Below are 17,921 nucleotides of genomic sequence, written 5' to 3'. Positions count from 1 at the left end.
GCGGGAGGGGGTGGGACGTCCCCTCCCGCTCCTCCGGCATAACAGCCGAGCGGCTTTTAGCCACTTCGGTTGTTATGGCTGGATAGCCGATCGCCTGCTGTAAAAAACGGTACCAAGATGATACCTGCAGGTGCGGGCATCATCCTGGTATACCCCCCGGAAGCCGAGTACGCAGATATGCGTACGCTCGGCAGGAAGGGGTTAAATAAAGACTGTATTTAAAAAAAAAAAAAAAAAAAAACCCAGAAAAAACAAAACAAAAAAATAAAGAAACACAAAAGAACTGAAAAAAAAAAAACAAAGACAAAAAAAGAAAACACAAAAAAAACTGAACAAAAACCCAAAGTGGCCTAATGGAGTGCGATCGTTTCAAACGGCTCAAACGGCACCGCTTTTGGGGTGTTGTTAACGTTTTAACTGGCACTCGCAGCAGATCGCATAAACGCAGTGCGATTTCTCTGTTGTTACATTCGGCACCTTTTTTGGGGGGACACTTGGTTTCGCCACAGCAAACTGATCCGGAAGTCCGCCCACCCTTACTTTCTCCCATTTCCATTCACAGAGTGCAGCGTGCTCCACGCATGTTCGGTAGCAAACCGCCTGTGAAGCCGCAAGGCTTTACTGCAGGTTTCCCTTAGTCATAATGGCGGCGCCAGCACCTGCCTGGGTGAGGGCACCGCGGGATCCCTGGACGGGTAAGCGACCAGAAATATACCGGGATGATATGCAGCTGGGGGCATCGCCCCGGCCCCGGCGGGCGGTCAGCTTTTTAGTGATAACAACCAATGTGGCTAAAAGCCGATCGGCTGTCATTCTGAAGGAGCGAGAGGGACCCCCCCCTACACTACCGCCCCGCCTTCCGCCGCTCTTCCCGTTCCACCTAGGGTGACCCGGATTGCCCGGGTCTTTCCCGGGTACCTTCATTCTAGGACAATACAGTGCCCTGGATTGAAACTGACACAGCCACCCACCCCCAGGGCTGATCTGATGCCCCCCAAAAAAAGGCCGCCACATCGCTGCTTTACTCACTGACAGTACTTGTCCTGGCCGGGAATGTCTAGAGAGCCACAATCCCCACCCCCTCCAGCATTGGAACGAGGTAAAGCGGGTCTGGGCCGGCCAGGACAAGTACTGTCAGTGAGTAAAGTGGCGATGCGGTGGCCATTTTTTGAGGGGAGTGATCGGTGCTTCTGGGTAAAGCTCGCACCCACCACCCCAGCTGTGCCGTGATTGGTTACAGCACAAGCTGATTTTTAGGAAGGGAGTGGGGGGTGGGTCCCTAAATGGCAGTTTGGAAATGTGGTCACCCTAGTCCCACCGGGAGACCCGAGCCACCATTCGGCGCCCATCAGCCGGCTAGGCTAAGACCCTAAGGAAGCCGTATTCGGCTCTGATCGGGTCTGCGATGTAAAATCCCGGAAGTGATGTCACTTCCGGATTACTCGGCCGCCAATGGCGCCAATTAAAATATAATAAAAAATGACTGCATTCAGAATCGCCGTGAGGCATCGCCTCGATCATCAGAGTGAGAGCAATAATTCTACCCCTATAGACCTCCTCTGTAACACTAAAAAAGGATCGCCTATGGACATGTTTTAGGTACTGTAGTTTGTCGCCATTCCACGAGGGTGCGCAATTTCAAAGCTTTAAGGTGGACTCCACCCCCTCCCCCCCATGCAGCTCCACATTTCAATATAAAAACATTGTTTCCTTTCACTTACAATTACTGGTATTCTGAGTGTTGCTCCCCCCGGCCTCATTCTTCCGGGGTACTTCCCGTCACATGTTCCAGGAGTAAAAATGGCCGCTGTGATACGACTATAGAGAAAAAAAAGAGAAAAAAAAGCAATTACTAATCACGTCTCCAGAGGCCTTTGTTGCCTTATTTATAATAAGGGAGGAATTTCTCTTTAACCCCTTCCTAATGGATAGACGTCCTGGACTTTCAGTGGTCATACCGGGATGATGGGCGGAGCTACAGGCTTCATACCGGGATTTACTTTTTTCAAGATGTGACTTCCTGTGTTGTAAAAGCCATCCTAGTGACTGATTAACTGCTGGATGTCTTTTACAGGCACTGGGAGGGAACATTCCCCACCTCCCCCCTCCCAATGGCAACTTTTGAGCTCTCCCATGCCATCGGGAAGCCAGATTTATATAATATAGAGCTGGTCGTGGACCAGATGGTTCCCAGGCATCTCTATGATTCTGGGAGGCTGGAAGCAACGCCATGACATCACTTCCAGTTCTGGCAAATGTACTGACATTTTTTATTTTTGGGAAATCATCAGATCATTTTTTATTCTTTATTATCTCATGTTTTCCAAGGCAAAGGAGAGATTTGGGGGTCTTATAGACCACCCCCCCCCCCCCCCCCGATGTCTCCCTAAAGAGTACCTGTCATCCCTTATTTCTATCACAAGGGATGTGTACATATTTTGTGATTTAAATAAAAGTGATAATCTGATGGGGACCCTCATAATAGAATCTGATGCAGACCCTCATAATAATAGAATCTGATGGAGACCCTCGGGCCTGTTCTATAGTTGTATTGTACTGTATGGAGGTGTCTCCGGGACAGGAAGGGAGGTGGATTCTCCTCAGGGGGTCACAGATGGTGATAAACACCCGGCAGAGACAACATACACATACACAGGAATGGGCGGAGGGGGAGGGTACTATATGGGATGAGGACCACCATAACCCCCCCCCCCCCACACACACACACACACACACACAGCATAAACCCTGAGAGGGTCACACTGAGCCCCTCTAGCAACCAATCACCGGATTTGTCCCGCACAGCAGACTACAGAGCGGACTACAACTCCCAGAATCGGCGGCCTGTACCCCGTCTCCATGGTGACAGGTCTTCTATCAGAAAGCCGTTGATTCGTCAGGTTAGATGTTACATCGCCGCCCCATCTTGCTACACCCTACACTCGCCCACAGGCAGGATAGAGTGAGAAGGGGGCAAGCGAACATCTTGTTACACCCACCAGTTTTGCCTCTTACACTTTTTTGTAACTGTAATCTGAGTTTATATAGGGAAATACAGGACTTAGAGCTCCGTCTGACTGTTTAGATTTGAGTTTTAAAAGCAGCGGCGAGCCTGCTGATCTCACAGGTTTCCTAATCTGACAGAAGTTCGCTGCTTTTAAAATTCGACATCTAAACAGTCAGACGGAGTTCTAAGTCCTGTATTTTACTATAAAACTTCAGATTGCAGTTAAAAATAAGTGTAAGATGGAAAACTCCGATGGGCGTACCTAAATGTCCGCTTTCCCCTTCTCAGTGCATCCTTACTGTGGAGGAGTGTGGGGTGTAGAAAGATGGCGGCGACGCAACGTCACTTCCGTTATACACCGCAGCGTTCTTCAGTTCAGAAAGTGCAATGGAAGTAACGTTCCATCGCGGCCATCTTGCTACACCCCGCACTCGTCCGCAGACTCTGGACCTCACCATACAACACAACAAGCCGCTTCCCCAGGGAGAGAGGGGGGGGAGGAGCTCCGGGGACAGCCCACCTCCGTCACCGGGACCTTCATACACCCCAATATCACCCCTCCCCCCATATCTCTACCGACATCACCGAAACCTGGATAATACCCCCCTCCCCCATCACATACACCCCCCATCACCTCCAACTATTACCCCCTCCCCCATCACCTCCAACTATTACCCCCTCCCCCATCACCGCCAAATACCCCGTCTTCCTCATCACCTTCAAATACCCCCTCTCTTCCCCCCATCACCTCCAAATACCCCCCTCTCTTCCACCTATCACCGCCAAATACCCCCTCCCCCATCCCCTCCAAATACCCCCCTCTCTTCCACCTATCACCGCCAAATACCCCCCTCCCCCATCACCCCCAAATACCCCCTCTCTTCCCCTCCCCCATCACCTCCAAATACCCCCCTCTCCTCCCCCATCACCTCCAAATACCGCCCTCCCCCATCACTTCCAAGTACCCCCTCTCTTCCCCCATCACCGCCAAATACCCCCTTCTCTTGCCCCCATCACCTCCAAATACCCCCTCTCTTCCCCATCACCCCAAAATACTCCCCTCCCCCATCACCTCCAAGTACCCCCTCTTCTCCCCCCCCCCATCACAGCCAAATACCCCCTCCCCCATCACCCCCAAATACCCACTCCCCCATCACCTCCCCCTATCACCCTAAATACCCCCCTCCCCCATCACCTCCAAATTCCCCCTCCCCCGTTATCGCCAAATACCCCCTCCCACTATCACCTCAAATATTACCCCCTCCCCCCTCACTGAAACCCGGATAATACAACAACTACCCCCCATAACCTCCAAATTATACCCACAATATAACACCCCTCCCCCATATCACTGACACCTGAATGTATATCACCTCCCATCCCCCCAAATCACCGACCCCCCCACTGACCCCTGTATGAATAGGATGATCCATTATATGGGGCAGGGAATCAATAACCAATCTATATCACATCACCCCCACCACTGATCAATAATCACCCTATACTCTGTTTTTATATTCACCTATTGTAACCAGCCAATATCATGACTAATAATCAATATCTCATCATTGCCAATACTTGGTGATCACTGTCTGATAATTCATTGTTATTGATCTACGACAGTGATGGTGAACCTTGGCACCCCAGATGTTTTTGAACTACATTTCCCATGATGCTCCTGCACTCTGCAGTGTAGTTGAGCATCATGGGAAATGTAGTTCCAAAACATCTGGGGTGCCAAGGTTCGCCATCACTGATCTACGATATACTGATATCCCAGCATTTATCACTGATCAATAAGCAGCCCGTATCTCATGATTTTCACCCCTCCCCCCCGATCAGTGATCAATAACCAGCGCATATCTCATGATTATCACCCCCCGATCAGTGATCAATAACCAGCCCGTATTTCATGATTATCACCCCCCCATCAGTAATCAATAAGCAGCCCGCATCTCATGATTATCACCCCTTCCTCCGATCAGTGAGCAATAACCAGCTCGTATCTCATGAATATCACCCCTCCCCCCTGATCAGTGATCAATAACCAGCTTGTATTTCATGATTATCACCCCCCCCCGATCAGTGATCAATAAGCAGCAATCACCTCTGATTTCTATAATACCTCTTTGTCTTCCATTATAACCTCCTCATTATCAATACTCGGCATTGCTGGTTATCAGTAATCACCAATCTTCATTCTTTTATCAATAACCGCCCATTGATATTCATTCCTTATAGATATCACCTATCAATATATTTACCAATAAACTGAATTTTCTTTTCCTGTACCCAACACCCGTCTGTCAGTAATTATCCACCTATCAGGTGTCAGTATCTGGTCACCTGATCACACGACACCCAACTATCACCAATCATTTCTCTGATCATACCTCTGTTAGGCCGATCAATAATTATTATCCACAATCACCCCCCCCCCCCCGTATACTGTATATTCATTGTTCTCTGAGCCGACACTCACTGTATAGAGGGAGGAGAGATACAATCTGTATGCTGTATGTGTAAACAGTGTTTATAAACATTGATCAGACAGAGATACAAAGTAACATTGTTTATAAACATTGATCAGACAGGAGATAGAAAGATACAAAGTAACATTGTTTATAAACAATGCTCAGACAGGAGATAGAGAAAACAATGTAACATTGTTTATAAAAATTGATAAGACTAGGAAGTACAAGATACAAAGTGACATTGTTTATAAACATTGCTCAGAGAGGAGATAGAGCAATACAAAGTAACATTGTTTATAAACATTGATCAGATGGGAGATAGACCTTTTTTCAGATTTTCCATTTTTCCAAAAGCAGCTGAAACAACTGTTTAAAATGGTGGATAAAAGAAGAATAAAAAACAAATTTCCCAGATAAATGAACCCGATTTTAACAATATGCTTTATCTTCCTGTGGGGTATTATGGGGTGTATTACACTTTGTGTACACTAGGTGGAGCCATTATACCATTTATTGATAAAGCCAGCTCTGCCCAATAAGGGTGAAGAACCAGAAATGGACAGCAGGGGGCGAGCGTGTGTTCTGGAATACACTGACTGTCCATTCCATACATTCCACTTCATCCCGACAGTCAGATGGAGTTTTGTGGTTTTGCTTCTCTAAAGACCTCTGGGGGGTAAAATAGACCAAAGGCCGTTTCCTCGTCTGTAGATCTGCTGTTACCAGAGTACCCTTACCCACTCCGGGAAGATTTACCCCCATTCCCGACCAGGTCATTTTTTGCGATGTGGCACTGTGTTGCTTTAACTGACAATTGTGCTGAACCCAAATATAATTCACAGTATCTGACAAAAGTAAGTACACCCCTCAGTCACATTTGTGTAAATATTTTCTTCTCTCTTTTCATGTGACAACACTGAAGAAATGACACTTGTCTACAATGTAAAGTAGTGAGTGTACAGCTTGTATAACAGTGTACATTTCCTGTCCCCTCAAAATAACTCAACACACAGCCATTAATGTCTAAACCGCTGGCAACAAAAGTCAGTACACCCCCTAAGTGAAAATGTCCAAATTGGGCCCAATTAGCCATTTTCCCTCCCCCGGTGTCATGTGACTCGTTAGTGCTACAAGGTCTCAGGTGTGAATGGGGAGCAGGTGTGTTACATTTGGTGTTATCGCTCTCACTCTCTCATACTGGTCACTGGAAGTACAACATGGCACCTCATGGCAAAGAACTCTCTGAGGATCTGAAGATAAGAATTGTTGCTCCACATAAAGATGGCCTAGGCCAGGGATCCACAAACCCCAGGCGCCAGGTCGCCAATGCGACCAGAAATCGCAACCTGGCGCCTAAGCTGTCACCAGCCCACTCACTATTGATGCCCCAGACATGCAGCAGCATTAACACCGACTGCCGTCCTCCTCCCTCCTCCACACTCTGCCGCACCGCACTAAGTCTGTGAAACTGACAAGCAATGGAGAGAGGAGGATCTGTCAGATTTCAGCTCGATGTCGGGGTGGGCGGGAACCGGCCGGTATGGGCGGGACCCAGCAACTATCAAACACCAGCTAATGAAATCTGGGCGGGCCGCTACGTGTATGTGGCCCCGCCCCTTTTCTTAAAGCGGGGTACCACCCTAAAGTGGAACCTCCGCTGATCAGAACCCTCCCCCCCTCCGGTGTCACAATTGGCACCTTTCAGGGGGGAGGGGGGTGGGGATACCTGTCAAAGACAGGTATTTACACCCACTTCTGGGCATAGACTCCCGTGGGAGTCTATGCCTCTTCCTGTCCTGCCGCGCTGTCTGCTGGGACACACACGGGTCCCAGTGACAGCGCGGACAATTCCTACTGCACTGCGCGACTCGCGCATGCGCAGTAGGGAACCGGGAAGTGAAGCCGATTCGCTTCACTTCCTGATTCCCTCATCTAGAATGGTGACGGCAGCAGCCGAGAGCCGAGTGATCGATCGGCCTCGGCATAGCTGGACCCCGGGACAGGTGAGTGTCCATTTATTAAAAGTCAGCAGCTGTAGTATTTATAGCTGCTGGCTTTTAATATTTTTTTTTTTGGTGAAATCCCTCTTTAAGCAGCCATATTGTTGGCTGGCGTTTGATAGCTGCTGAGTCCCACTCACCCGGGACCCGCCCACCCCAACATTAAGCTCAATTCTGACAGCTCCTCTGTTACGTTTCAGTAACAGCGTGCTCCCTGTGAAACCTGCCAGTGCCACCTGCCAGCGCCAACCAGTGGCATCTGCCAGTGCCAACCACTGGCACCACCAATCAGTGCCACCTGCCAGTGTCAGTGCCACCACCAATCAGTGCCACCTGCTAGTGCCAACCAGTGCCACCGCCAATCAATACCACCTGCAACCACCAACCAGTGCCACCGCCAATCAGTGCCACCTGCCAGTGACAATCAGTGCCACCTGCCAATCAGTGCCAACCAGTGCCACCTGCCAACACCAACCAGTGCCATCACCAGTGTCATCTGCCAGTGACAACTAGTGCCACCGCCAACCAGGGCCACCTGCCACTTCCAAACCAGTGCCACCTGCCAATCAGTGCCACCACCAGTGCCACCTGCCAGTTCCAAACCAGTGTCACCTGCCAGTTCCAAACTAGTGTCACCTGCCAGTTCCAAACTAGTGTCACCTGCCAGGTCCAAACCAGTGCCACCTGCCAGTGCCAGCCAGTTCCATCTGTTGCCAGCCTTACTCTCTTTCTGGTCAGCCCATAACCCTGATATAACAGCGTTTCAATGGAGTGATTGACAGGGTGCTCCATTGTGAGTTAGGGATAGGGGGTGAAAATGAGTGGCCTTACCCCGGGAGCTGACAATCAATACCACTCTTAAAAAAAAAAAAAAAAAAAACTGGCTCCTAACTTTTTTAACTGGCTCCTAAATTCAAAGCAAATTTGTCAACCCCTGTATTATAATTAAACCTCATTATTAAATTCTAGTATTATAATTAACCACTTCAATACAGGGCACTTTCACCCCCTTCCTTCCCAGCCCAATTTTCAGCTTTCAGCGCTTTCAGTGACAATTGCGCGGTCATGCTACACTGTACCCAAATGAAATTGTTATCATTTTGTTCGCACAAATAGAGCTTTATTTTGGTGTTATTTATTCACGACTCCGTTTTTTTTTTTTTTGCGATATAAGCGCAAAAAAAGCGGAAATTTGGGAAAAAAAACAATATTTTCTTTTTTCTATTTGAAAAGAAATCCAATAAAATCAAATTTTGTCATAAATTTAAGCCAAAATGTATTCTGCTACATGTTTTTGGTAAAAAAAATTCCGTTAAGTGTTGTAGACATGTCACTGGAGAAGTGATCGAGGGGGTGTACATCTCACCTAGGTTGCTACACAGTGTGAGATGGTAAATCCAGGATGGATCAGTTTCTCAGCAGCGATATGCTGCTGAGTTGTTATTTAATTTTGCCGGGCCTGGGTTTATATGGAATGGCAGGTAGGTTTGGTAGAGGGACCTGTCATTCCACATCCCCCGATCCAGTTCTGGGTTTGGGATCAGGTGAGCTTTGATCCTAATTAGCCTGGGAAGCTAAAGGCTCTGCAGGGTCTGCAGGTGATTGCTCTCAGCCAGGGAAACGAACAGTCTGTGTGTTTGAGGAAGCTGCAAGCACAGCCACTGCTGGAGCTAAAACTCACCCTGCGATATCCAGGTGAAAGACGCTGTGTTTGTAAGTGTCAGATAGGTGAGCAGAACCTGTTAGTAAGCGCCCAGCCGGGCTAGGACTTTTATTTTTGTTGTACTTAGAAAGCACGGTGTTGCTGTATATTTTGTTTGCTGGACTGTTTGTACCACGAATAAACGCCAAGATCTGCTTTATAAATTCCAAGTCTGCTGTGAACTGTGTCCAAACACACCCTACCCCGGGAAGATCCCTTACAATTGGTGGAGGTAGCGGGCAACACGGTTGCTAGGGGCAACGGTGTGGACAGACTTGGCTACAGCTGCTGATGTCCTGGGTGAAAGCTGCAACTACACTCCAAGAGCAGTCCAGCAACATGGAGGAGATGCTGAAGCAGTTTATGCAAGTGAGTTTGCAACAACAGCAGGCTCAGACAGAGGCCAATAGACGACATGAACAGTCCATGGCTGCACAACAACAACTTATCGAGCACCTGATAGCAATTCGAGAGGCGCCTGTGGTTGCTAATCCACCCACAGTGATGGGAGCCGCTCCAGAGATTTTTTTTGGGAGAAGGACTGTGCAGAAAGCGCTGCAAAAGATGACTGCTGAGGACGATGTTGAGGCCTTTCTAACAGTATTTGAGCGCGTGGCTGAGCGAGAGAAGTTACCAGCCGCTGAGTGGGCAGAGGTAATTGCGCCCTATTTAACAGGTGAACCCCAAAAGGCCTACTATGACCTCAGTGAGCAAGAGGTTAAGGACTATACTCGGCTAAAAGAGGAGATACTTGCCCGACTAGGAGTTACTACTGCAGTCCGTGCCCGGAGGGTACGCAACTGGAGCTACAGTCTGGCCAAATCAGCGAGGTCCCAGATGTATGACCTAATCCATTTGGCAAGAAAGTGGTTGGAGCCAGACACTTCTACTCCTGCACAAATCCTAGAGAAGGTCGTGATGGATCGCTACCTCCGAGCGCTTCCTACTGACCTGCAACGCTGGGTGGGACAAGGTGATCCTAAGAATGCAAACGAACTTGTCAACCTTGTGGAGAGGTTCCAGGCGACTGAGGACTACCTCCGTGATGTTCCTGCAGCATCTTCACCTCCCCGGAGCGCCAGATCTGTGCCGTCAGCTGGTAAGAGACTTCCATCTATTGGGGGAGTGTGGAGGGGTGCTGATGGAGGGAAAAGGGCTCAAGTGGTGTCTCAGGGACAAAAGACTGGTGATGGTCCCGGGTGGCTAAGGGGCTCTGAAAAGGACTCCTTGCCAAAGAGACCAGGCCCTATCCAGTGTTGGAGATGCCATGAGGCGGGACACGTGTCGGCCCATTGCCCTCTTACCTCTGAACCCATGGAATGTGACGCTAGCCGGCGTCAGTCGCTATTTGCGGAACCATCTTGTGCTGCAGTTCCTGGACTAGAGACTGAACCGCAAATCTGCAACATCACAATCAATGACTTTCCTGTTAAAGCGTTAATGGACTCAGGAAGCCTTGTAACCTTGGTGCATGCTAGCCTGGTGACTGGGGACTTAGAGTCTAAAAAGCATATGAGCGTTGTGTGTATACATGGTGATACACAAGTGTACCCTATAGTGCTGGCTAAAGTCGGGACTGAACAAGGCACAGTACAATATGAAGTGGGTGTGGTTAAAAACCTCATGCATAATGTAATATTGGGGCGCGATTTTCCTTTATTCTGGGCTCTCTGGGAAAAAAGAAAAATCCCCAAAAGGAGTGAGGATACCTCTAAGGTGGTTGCCTTGTCCACTGTGAATGATAAAAGTGTACAGGATGAAAATGATTGTTTTCCTTTGCAGGTCCTGGCTGGGGAGGAGGAGGCTCCTCCCACTGAGCAAAATATACTAGACTTAGAGGTGTCTAGCGATAATTTTGGGGCTGCACAATTACAGGACCCCACTCTCAAAAATGCGAGAGAGCAGGTTGCTGTTATGAATGGGGTACCTCAGGAACCAGATGCTGAAAAAAGATTTCCACATTTTTCGGTGACTAATGATCTTTTCTATAGAGTCAATAAGGTTAAGGATGAGATTGTGGAACAGCTTCTGGTACCTAAGCCGTACCGGCGTCAGGTGCTTGACATGGCACATAACCATGTTCTTGGGGGACACTTGGGGACTGACAAAACGCGAGAGAGGGTTCTCCAGAGGTTTTTTTGGCCGGCCATATATGATGACATTAAAAAATACTGTGAGTCGTGCCCCACATGTCAGGTTAGTGCCCCAGTGTCACATTTTCGCAGTCCTTTGGTTTCGCTCCCTATTATAGAGGTGCCTTTTGAGCGTATTGCCATGGATTTAGTGGGTCCCATTGTAAAGTCAGCTAGAGGACACCAGTATATTTTGGTAGTCCTGGATTATGCGACCCGCTATCCTGAGGCTGTACCCTTAAGAAACACTGCATCTAAAACAATTGCACGTGAGTTGTTTTATATGTTCTCTAGGACTGGGATCCCCAAAGAAATCCTAACTGACCAAGGTACGCCATTTATGTCGAAAGTAATGAAGGAATTATGCAGACTATTTAAAATCTCACACATCCGTACCTCTGTATACCACCCCCAGACGGACGGATTGGTGGAGAGATTTAATAAAACTTTGAAACATATGTTGAAGAAAGTGGTGGCAAAAGATGGTCGTGACTGGGATCATTTATTACCCTACCTCATGTTTGCTATTAGGGAGGTGCCCCAAGCGTCCACAGGGTTCTCACCATTCGAGTTGGTCTATGGTCATCACCCTAGGGGTCTACTTCTACAAAGTAGAATTTACAACCGGTCCGCAAGAATCAGGACATTCAACCCAGGCGATAGGGTCCTTATACTAGTCCCCACTGTTGAGAGTAAATTCTTGGCGAAGTGGCAAGGTCCCTATGAAATTGTTGAAAAGGTCAGTGAGGTGAACTACAAGGTGCACCAACCAGGTAGAAGGAAGCCTTTCCAAGTTTATCACATAAACTTGATCAAGCCCTGGAAAGACAGGGAATCCTTGGTGGCGACAAATACTGTTAATAATTTGTCACCACCAATCCCTCCAGTCAAGGTAGGTGATACTCTATCAGTGTCACAGAAACAGGAGGCTCAGGAATTTTTACAGAAAAACAAAAACAAGTTCTCTGACCTCCCAGGGCGTACACACCTCATCCATCATCACATTGAAACTGAGCCTAGAAGCAGAGTAAACCTTAAGCCCTATAGGATACCCGAGGCACGTAGGGAAGCCGTATCTGCCGAGGTAAAACGTATGCTTGCTCTGGGGGTAATTGAGGTGTCACAGAGTGAATGGTCCAGCCCAATTGTGCTAATCCCAAAGCCCAATGGAACTTGGAGGTTCTGTAACGATTTCAGAAAGTTGAATGAGATCTCCAAGTTCGATGCGTATCCTATGCCCAGGGTAGATGAGTTGATTGAGAAGTTGGGTAACGCCAGGTACATAACCACCCTCGATCTCACAAAGGGCTACTGGCAGATTCCACTTTCTGGTGAGGCTAAAGAGAAAACTGCATTCTCCACCCCTGATGGGCTATTCCAGTATGTAGTGATGCCATTCGGGTTACATGGAGCGCCTGCAACTTTCCAGAGGTTGATGGACTTGATTCTGCGACCACATCGTGATTACTCAGCTGCCTACCTCGATGATGTGGTCATTTTTAGCCCTGATTGGGAAAGTCACCTCTGTAAGGTACAGGCCGTGTTGGATGCCATAAGTGATGCGGGGTTGACCATAAATGCCGAGAAGTGTGCTCTAGCCCTAGAAGAGGCCAAATATCTAGGCTACATTATTGGGAGAGGGTTGATTAAGCCACAGCTAAATAAAATTGAGGCAATACAGAATTGGCCTAGACCCCTGACAAAGAAACAGGTTAGAGCTTTCCTGGGTATTACGGGGTATTACCGTAGATTTGTGCCGAACTTTGCCTCAGTTGCTGCTCCACTAACTGACTTGACAAAGGGCGGAAAGACAGCAATGGTCACGTGGACCCCAGAGGCCGAGAAGGCTTTCCAAAGCCTTAAGTCTGCCTTGTGCCAACCACCTGTCTTAGTTACCCCCGATTTCAGGCGAGAATTTCTGGTCCAGACAGATGCCTCTAACACAGGCTTAGGTGCAGTACTCTCACAAGTAGTGAATGGTGAGGAGCATCCAGTGACGTACTTGAGTAGAAAACTAACCCCGGCCGAGAAAAATTATGCCATTGTGGAGCGAGAATGTTTGGCAGTGAAGTGGGCCCTAGAATCGTTAAAGTATTACTTGCTAGGCAGGAAATTCAAGTTGGTGACAGACCATGCCCCCCTAACATGGATGAAGTTAAACAAGGAGAGAAATGCAAGAGTGACTAGATGGTTTCTCTCCCTACAAAACTTTAATTTCACTGTGGAACACAGGCCAGGGAAATTACAGGCAAATGCTGACGCATTGTCAAGGGTAAGTTGTCTGTGGGGACAAAAGGCTCAGCCCTCCGGTCTGAAAAAGAGGGGGGGGATATGTAGACATGTCACTGGAGAAGTGGTTGAGGGGGTGTACATCTCACCTAGGTTGCTACACAGTGTGAGATGGTAAGTCCAGGATGGATCAGTTTCTCAGCAGCAATATGCTGCTGAGTTGTTATTTAATTTTGCCGGGCCTGGGTTTATATGGAATGGCAGGTAGGTTTGGTAGAGGGACCTGTCATTCCACATCCCCCGATCCAGTTCTGGGTTTGGGATCAGGTGAGCTTTGATCCTAATTAGCCTGGGAAGCTAAAGGCTCTGCAGGGTCTGCAGGTGATTGCTCTCAGCCAGGGAAACGAACAGTCTGTGTGTTTGAGGAAGCTGCAAGCACAGCCACTGCTGGAGCTAAAACTCACCCTGCGATATCCAGGCGAAAGACGCTGTGTTTGTAAGTGTCAGATAGGTGAGCAGAACCTGTTAGTAAGCGCCCAGCCGGGCTAGGACTTTTATTTTTGTTGTACTTAGATAGCACGGTGTTGCTGTATATTTTGTTTGCTGGACTGTTTGTACCACGAATAAACGCCAAGATCTGCTTTATAAATTCCAAGTCTGCTGTGAACTGTGTCCAAACACACCCTACCCCGGGAAGATCCCTTACAGTGTATAATAATTGGTTTGTGTGATCACGGACATATGTACGCAAATGATCATGTACATATGTATGCAGGTGATCACGTACATATGTGTGCAGATAATCATTGGGACATGTGATTTTAGTGGGACATATGTGGGGGACATGTTTTTATTATTAGGGACATGTGTTTTTATTATTTGGGGACATGTATGTTTTGGGACATGTGTGTTTTGGGGACATATGTGGGGACTGTGTTTGTACTGTGTGGTGTGTTGTGTGTTGACACTACACTGGTGATCAGTGAGTAAAAAGCTGTGAAAAGCAGCCCATACTCACTGATCATCAGCCGGCTGCAGCGATCCGCTCTCCTCTCCTCTGCGATGACTTCCGTGTGAGGAGAGGAGAGCCGATTGCCTAGCAACCGGCTGTTTGTTTACATCACATGACGGCCGTGATTGGACACGGCCGTCATGTGATCAGGAGGGCCAATCACAGAGCCCTCCTGCCGATCTGAGATGTGCCGTGTCCGGGTGACACGAGCACATCGGGATCGTGCCGCTGCGCGGGCGCGCGCACGATCCCGCTACTCCTGAAGGACGTTCCTGAACGTCCTATCAGGAGCAGGCGGCTCCCACCCGGCCGTATATATACATTGGCCGGGTGGGAAGTGGTTAAACATCATTGTTGCGCGTTATCCATTATAATTAAAAATTAAATGAATACCGTATATACTCGAGTATAAGCCGAGATTTTCAGCCTCTTTTTTGAGGCTGAAAGTGCCCCCCTCGGCTTATACTCGAGTCATCGCTGTCTGCCCGCTCGATCAGCGTGTCGAGCAGACAGACAGCGGCCATTCTATAATTCAAAAGCCGCGCCTCCGGCGCCGCCTTCGCCTGTGATAGGCGGAACACTGAATTTCCCAGCAGCCTGTGTTCCGCCTATCACGGACATCGTATCATCCTCGTACTACGGACGAGGATGATACGATGTCCGTGATAGGCGGAACACAGGCTGCTGGGAAATTCAGTGTTCCGCCTATCACAGGCGAAGGCGGAGGCGCGGCTTTTGAATTTTACAATGGCCGCCGAGGCGCCGACGAAGAGGGCACGGGACGGAGGCAAGGCAAGGCACGGCACGGGACGGGACGGAGGCAAGGCAAGGCACGACACGGGACGGAGGCAAGGCACGGGACGGAGGCAAGGAGGCAAGGCACGGGACGGAGGCTCCGGACAAAGGCTCGGGACACAGGTAGGCTGGACACACACACACACACACACACACACACACACACACACACACACACACACACACACACACACACACACAGGGATGGATGGATGGAGACACACACACACAGGGATGGATGGATGGATGGACGGACACACAGGGATGGACGGACACACAGGGATGGACGGACACACACACAGGGATGGACAGGCATGTCTCACCCTCGGCTTGTACACGAGTCAATAAGTTTGCCAGTTTTTTTGGGGGTAAATTGGGGGCCTCGGCTTATATTCGGGTCGGCCTATACTCGAGTATATACGGTACATAATATTACAATTAGAGGTGCGCTGGAATTTCGGCCAAAAATTTTTTTTTTTTACATTCGGCTGAATGAAAAAAACAGCAGATACAGAAAGGGGGCGTGGTCTTCTTCACGGAGCTGAATTGCCAGACCACAGTAACAATGTCCCTGTGATAGACGGCACACTGAATCAGTGTGACTTGATTACAGGAGGCGGGACATTCTTACTGCAGCCGGGGCAATTCAAATCCAGCTGCGTGACACACGGAGATCGCAGCTGATGTGGGCACTGGTAAAGCTGCTGGGCACTGGCAAGCTGCATATGATGGACACTGTTAGGGCTGCATATGATGGGCGCTGGTGAGCTGCATATGATGGACACTGTTAGGGCTGCATATGATGGGCGCTGGTGAGCTGCATATGATGGGCGCTGGTGAGCTGCATATGATGGGCACTGGTGAGGCTGCATTGATCTCCTGTATCAAGTCTGCAGTCCCTGACCATCTCTTGTATAGCGTCTGCAGTCTCTGACCATCTCTTGTATCGCGTCTGCAGTCTCTGACCATCTCTTGTATCGCGTCTGCAGTCTCTGACCATCTCTTGTATCACGTCTGCAGTCCCTGACCATCTCTTGTATCGCGTCTGCAGTCTCTGACCATCTCTTGTATCGCGTCTGCAGTCTCTGACCATCTCTTGTATCGCGTCTGCAGTCCCTGACCATCTCTTGTATCGCGTCTGCAGTCCCTGACCATCTCTTGTATCGCGTCTGCAGTCCCTGACCATCTCTTGTATCACGTCTGCAGTCCCTGACCATCTCTTGTATCACGTCTGCAGTCCCTGACCATCTCTTGTATCACGTCTGCAGTCCCTGACCATCTCTTGTATCGCGTCTGCAGTCTCTGACCATCTCTTGTATCACGTCTGCAGTCTCTGACCATCTCTTGTATCACGTCTGCAGTCTCTGACCATCTTCTGTATGATGTCAGTAAGAGATTGCAGACATGATACAAGAGATGGTCAGAGACTGCAGACTGCATTTCTCTTGACCTTTCTTGTAGTAAAGGCATTGGCAAGCTGCATATGATGGGCACTGGTGAGGCTGCATATGATGGGCACTGGTGAGGCTGCATTGATCTCCTGTATCAAGTCTGCTGTCTCTGACCATCTCCTGTATCGCGTCTGCAGTCCCTGACCATCTCTTGTATCGCGTCTGCAGTCCCTGACCATCTCTTGTATCGCGTCTGCAGTCCCTGACCATCTCTTGTATCGCGTCTGCAGTCCCTGACCATCTCTTGTATCGCGTCTGCAGTCCCTGACCATCTCTTGTATCGCGTCTGCAGTCCCTGACCATCTCTTGTATCGCGTCTGCAGTCCCTGACCATCTCTTGTATCGCGTCTGCAGTCCCTGACCATCTCTTGTATCGCGTCTGCAGTCCCTGACCATCTCTTGTATCGCGTCTGCAGTCCCTGACCATCTCTTGTATCGCGTCTGCAGTCCCTGACCATCTCTTGTATCGCGTCTGCAGTCCCTGACCATCTCTTGTATCGCGTCTGCAGTCCCTGACCATCTCTTGTATCGCGTCTGCAGTCCCTGACCATCTCTTGTATCGCGTCTGCAGTCCCTGACCATCTCTTGTATCGCGTCTGCAGTCCCTGACCATCTCTTGTATCGCGTCTGCAGTCCCTGACCATCTCTTGTATCGCGTCTGCAGTCCCTGACCAACTCTTGTATCGCGTCTGCAGTCCCTGACCATCTCTTGTATCGCGTCTGCAGTCCCTGACCATCTCCTGTATCGCGTCTGCAGTCTCTGATCATCTCCTGTATCGCGTCTGCAGTCTCTGACCATCTCCTGTATCGCGTCTGCAGTCCCTGACCATCTCTTGTATCGCGTCTGCAGTCTCTGACCATCTCTTGTATGATGTCAGTAAGAGATTGCAGACATGATACAAGAGATGGTCAGAGACTGCAGACTGCATTTCTCTTGACCTTTCTTGTAGTAAAGGTGCCAATAATGGCAAAAAATAAATTCATATTAATTTAAATTGATGATATTAATTAAAAAGTTAAATATAATAAAATTATATATATAAAAATAATTTAAATATTTATTAAAAACTGTCATTTTCGGTATCGGTTTTTCGTCCTAGTGCATCCTTCATTTTCAGT

General features: G+C 48.8%; 1 protein-coding gene across 1 annotated transcript in view; it reads right to left on the bottom strand.

Annotated features, from left to right (window-relative positions):
- Positions 1-17,921, bottom strand: part of LOC143984946 (uncharacterized) — a 79,074-nt gene that overhangs the window by 6,232 nt on the left and 54,921 nt on the right. The window contains exon 5 of the mRNA XM_077484680.1: positions 1,722-1,818. The gene's annotated coding sequence lies outside the window, so the exon portion shown is untranslated. The remainder of the gene's footprint in view (positions 1-1,721; positions 1,819-17,921) is intronic.

Source organism: Lithobates pipiens, unplaced genomic scaffold (genome assembly GCF_037356315.1).
Source record: "Lithobates pipiens isolate NorthernLeopardFrog02 unplaced genomic scaffold, aLitPip1_a1.2 Scaffold_1, whole genome shotgun sequence".
In the NCBI taxonomy this organism is placed as follows: Eukaryota; Metazoa; Chordata; class Amphibia; order Anura; family Ranidae; genus Lithobates; species Lithobates pipiens.
This window is presented reverse-complemented; position numbering and strand designations above follow the sequence as displayed.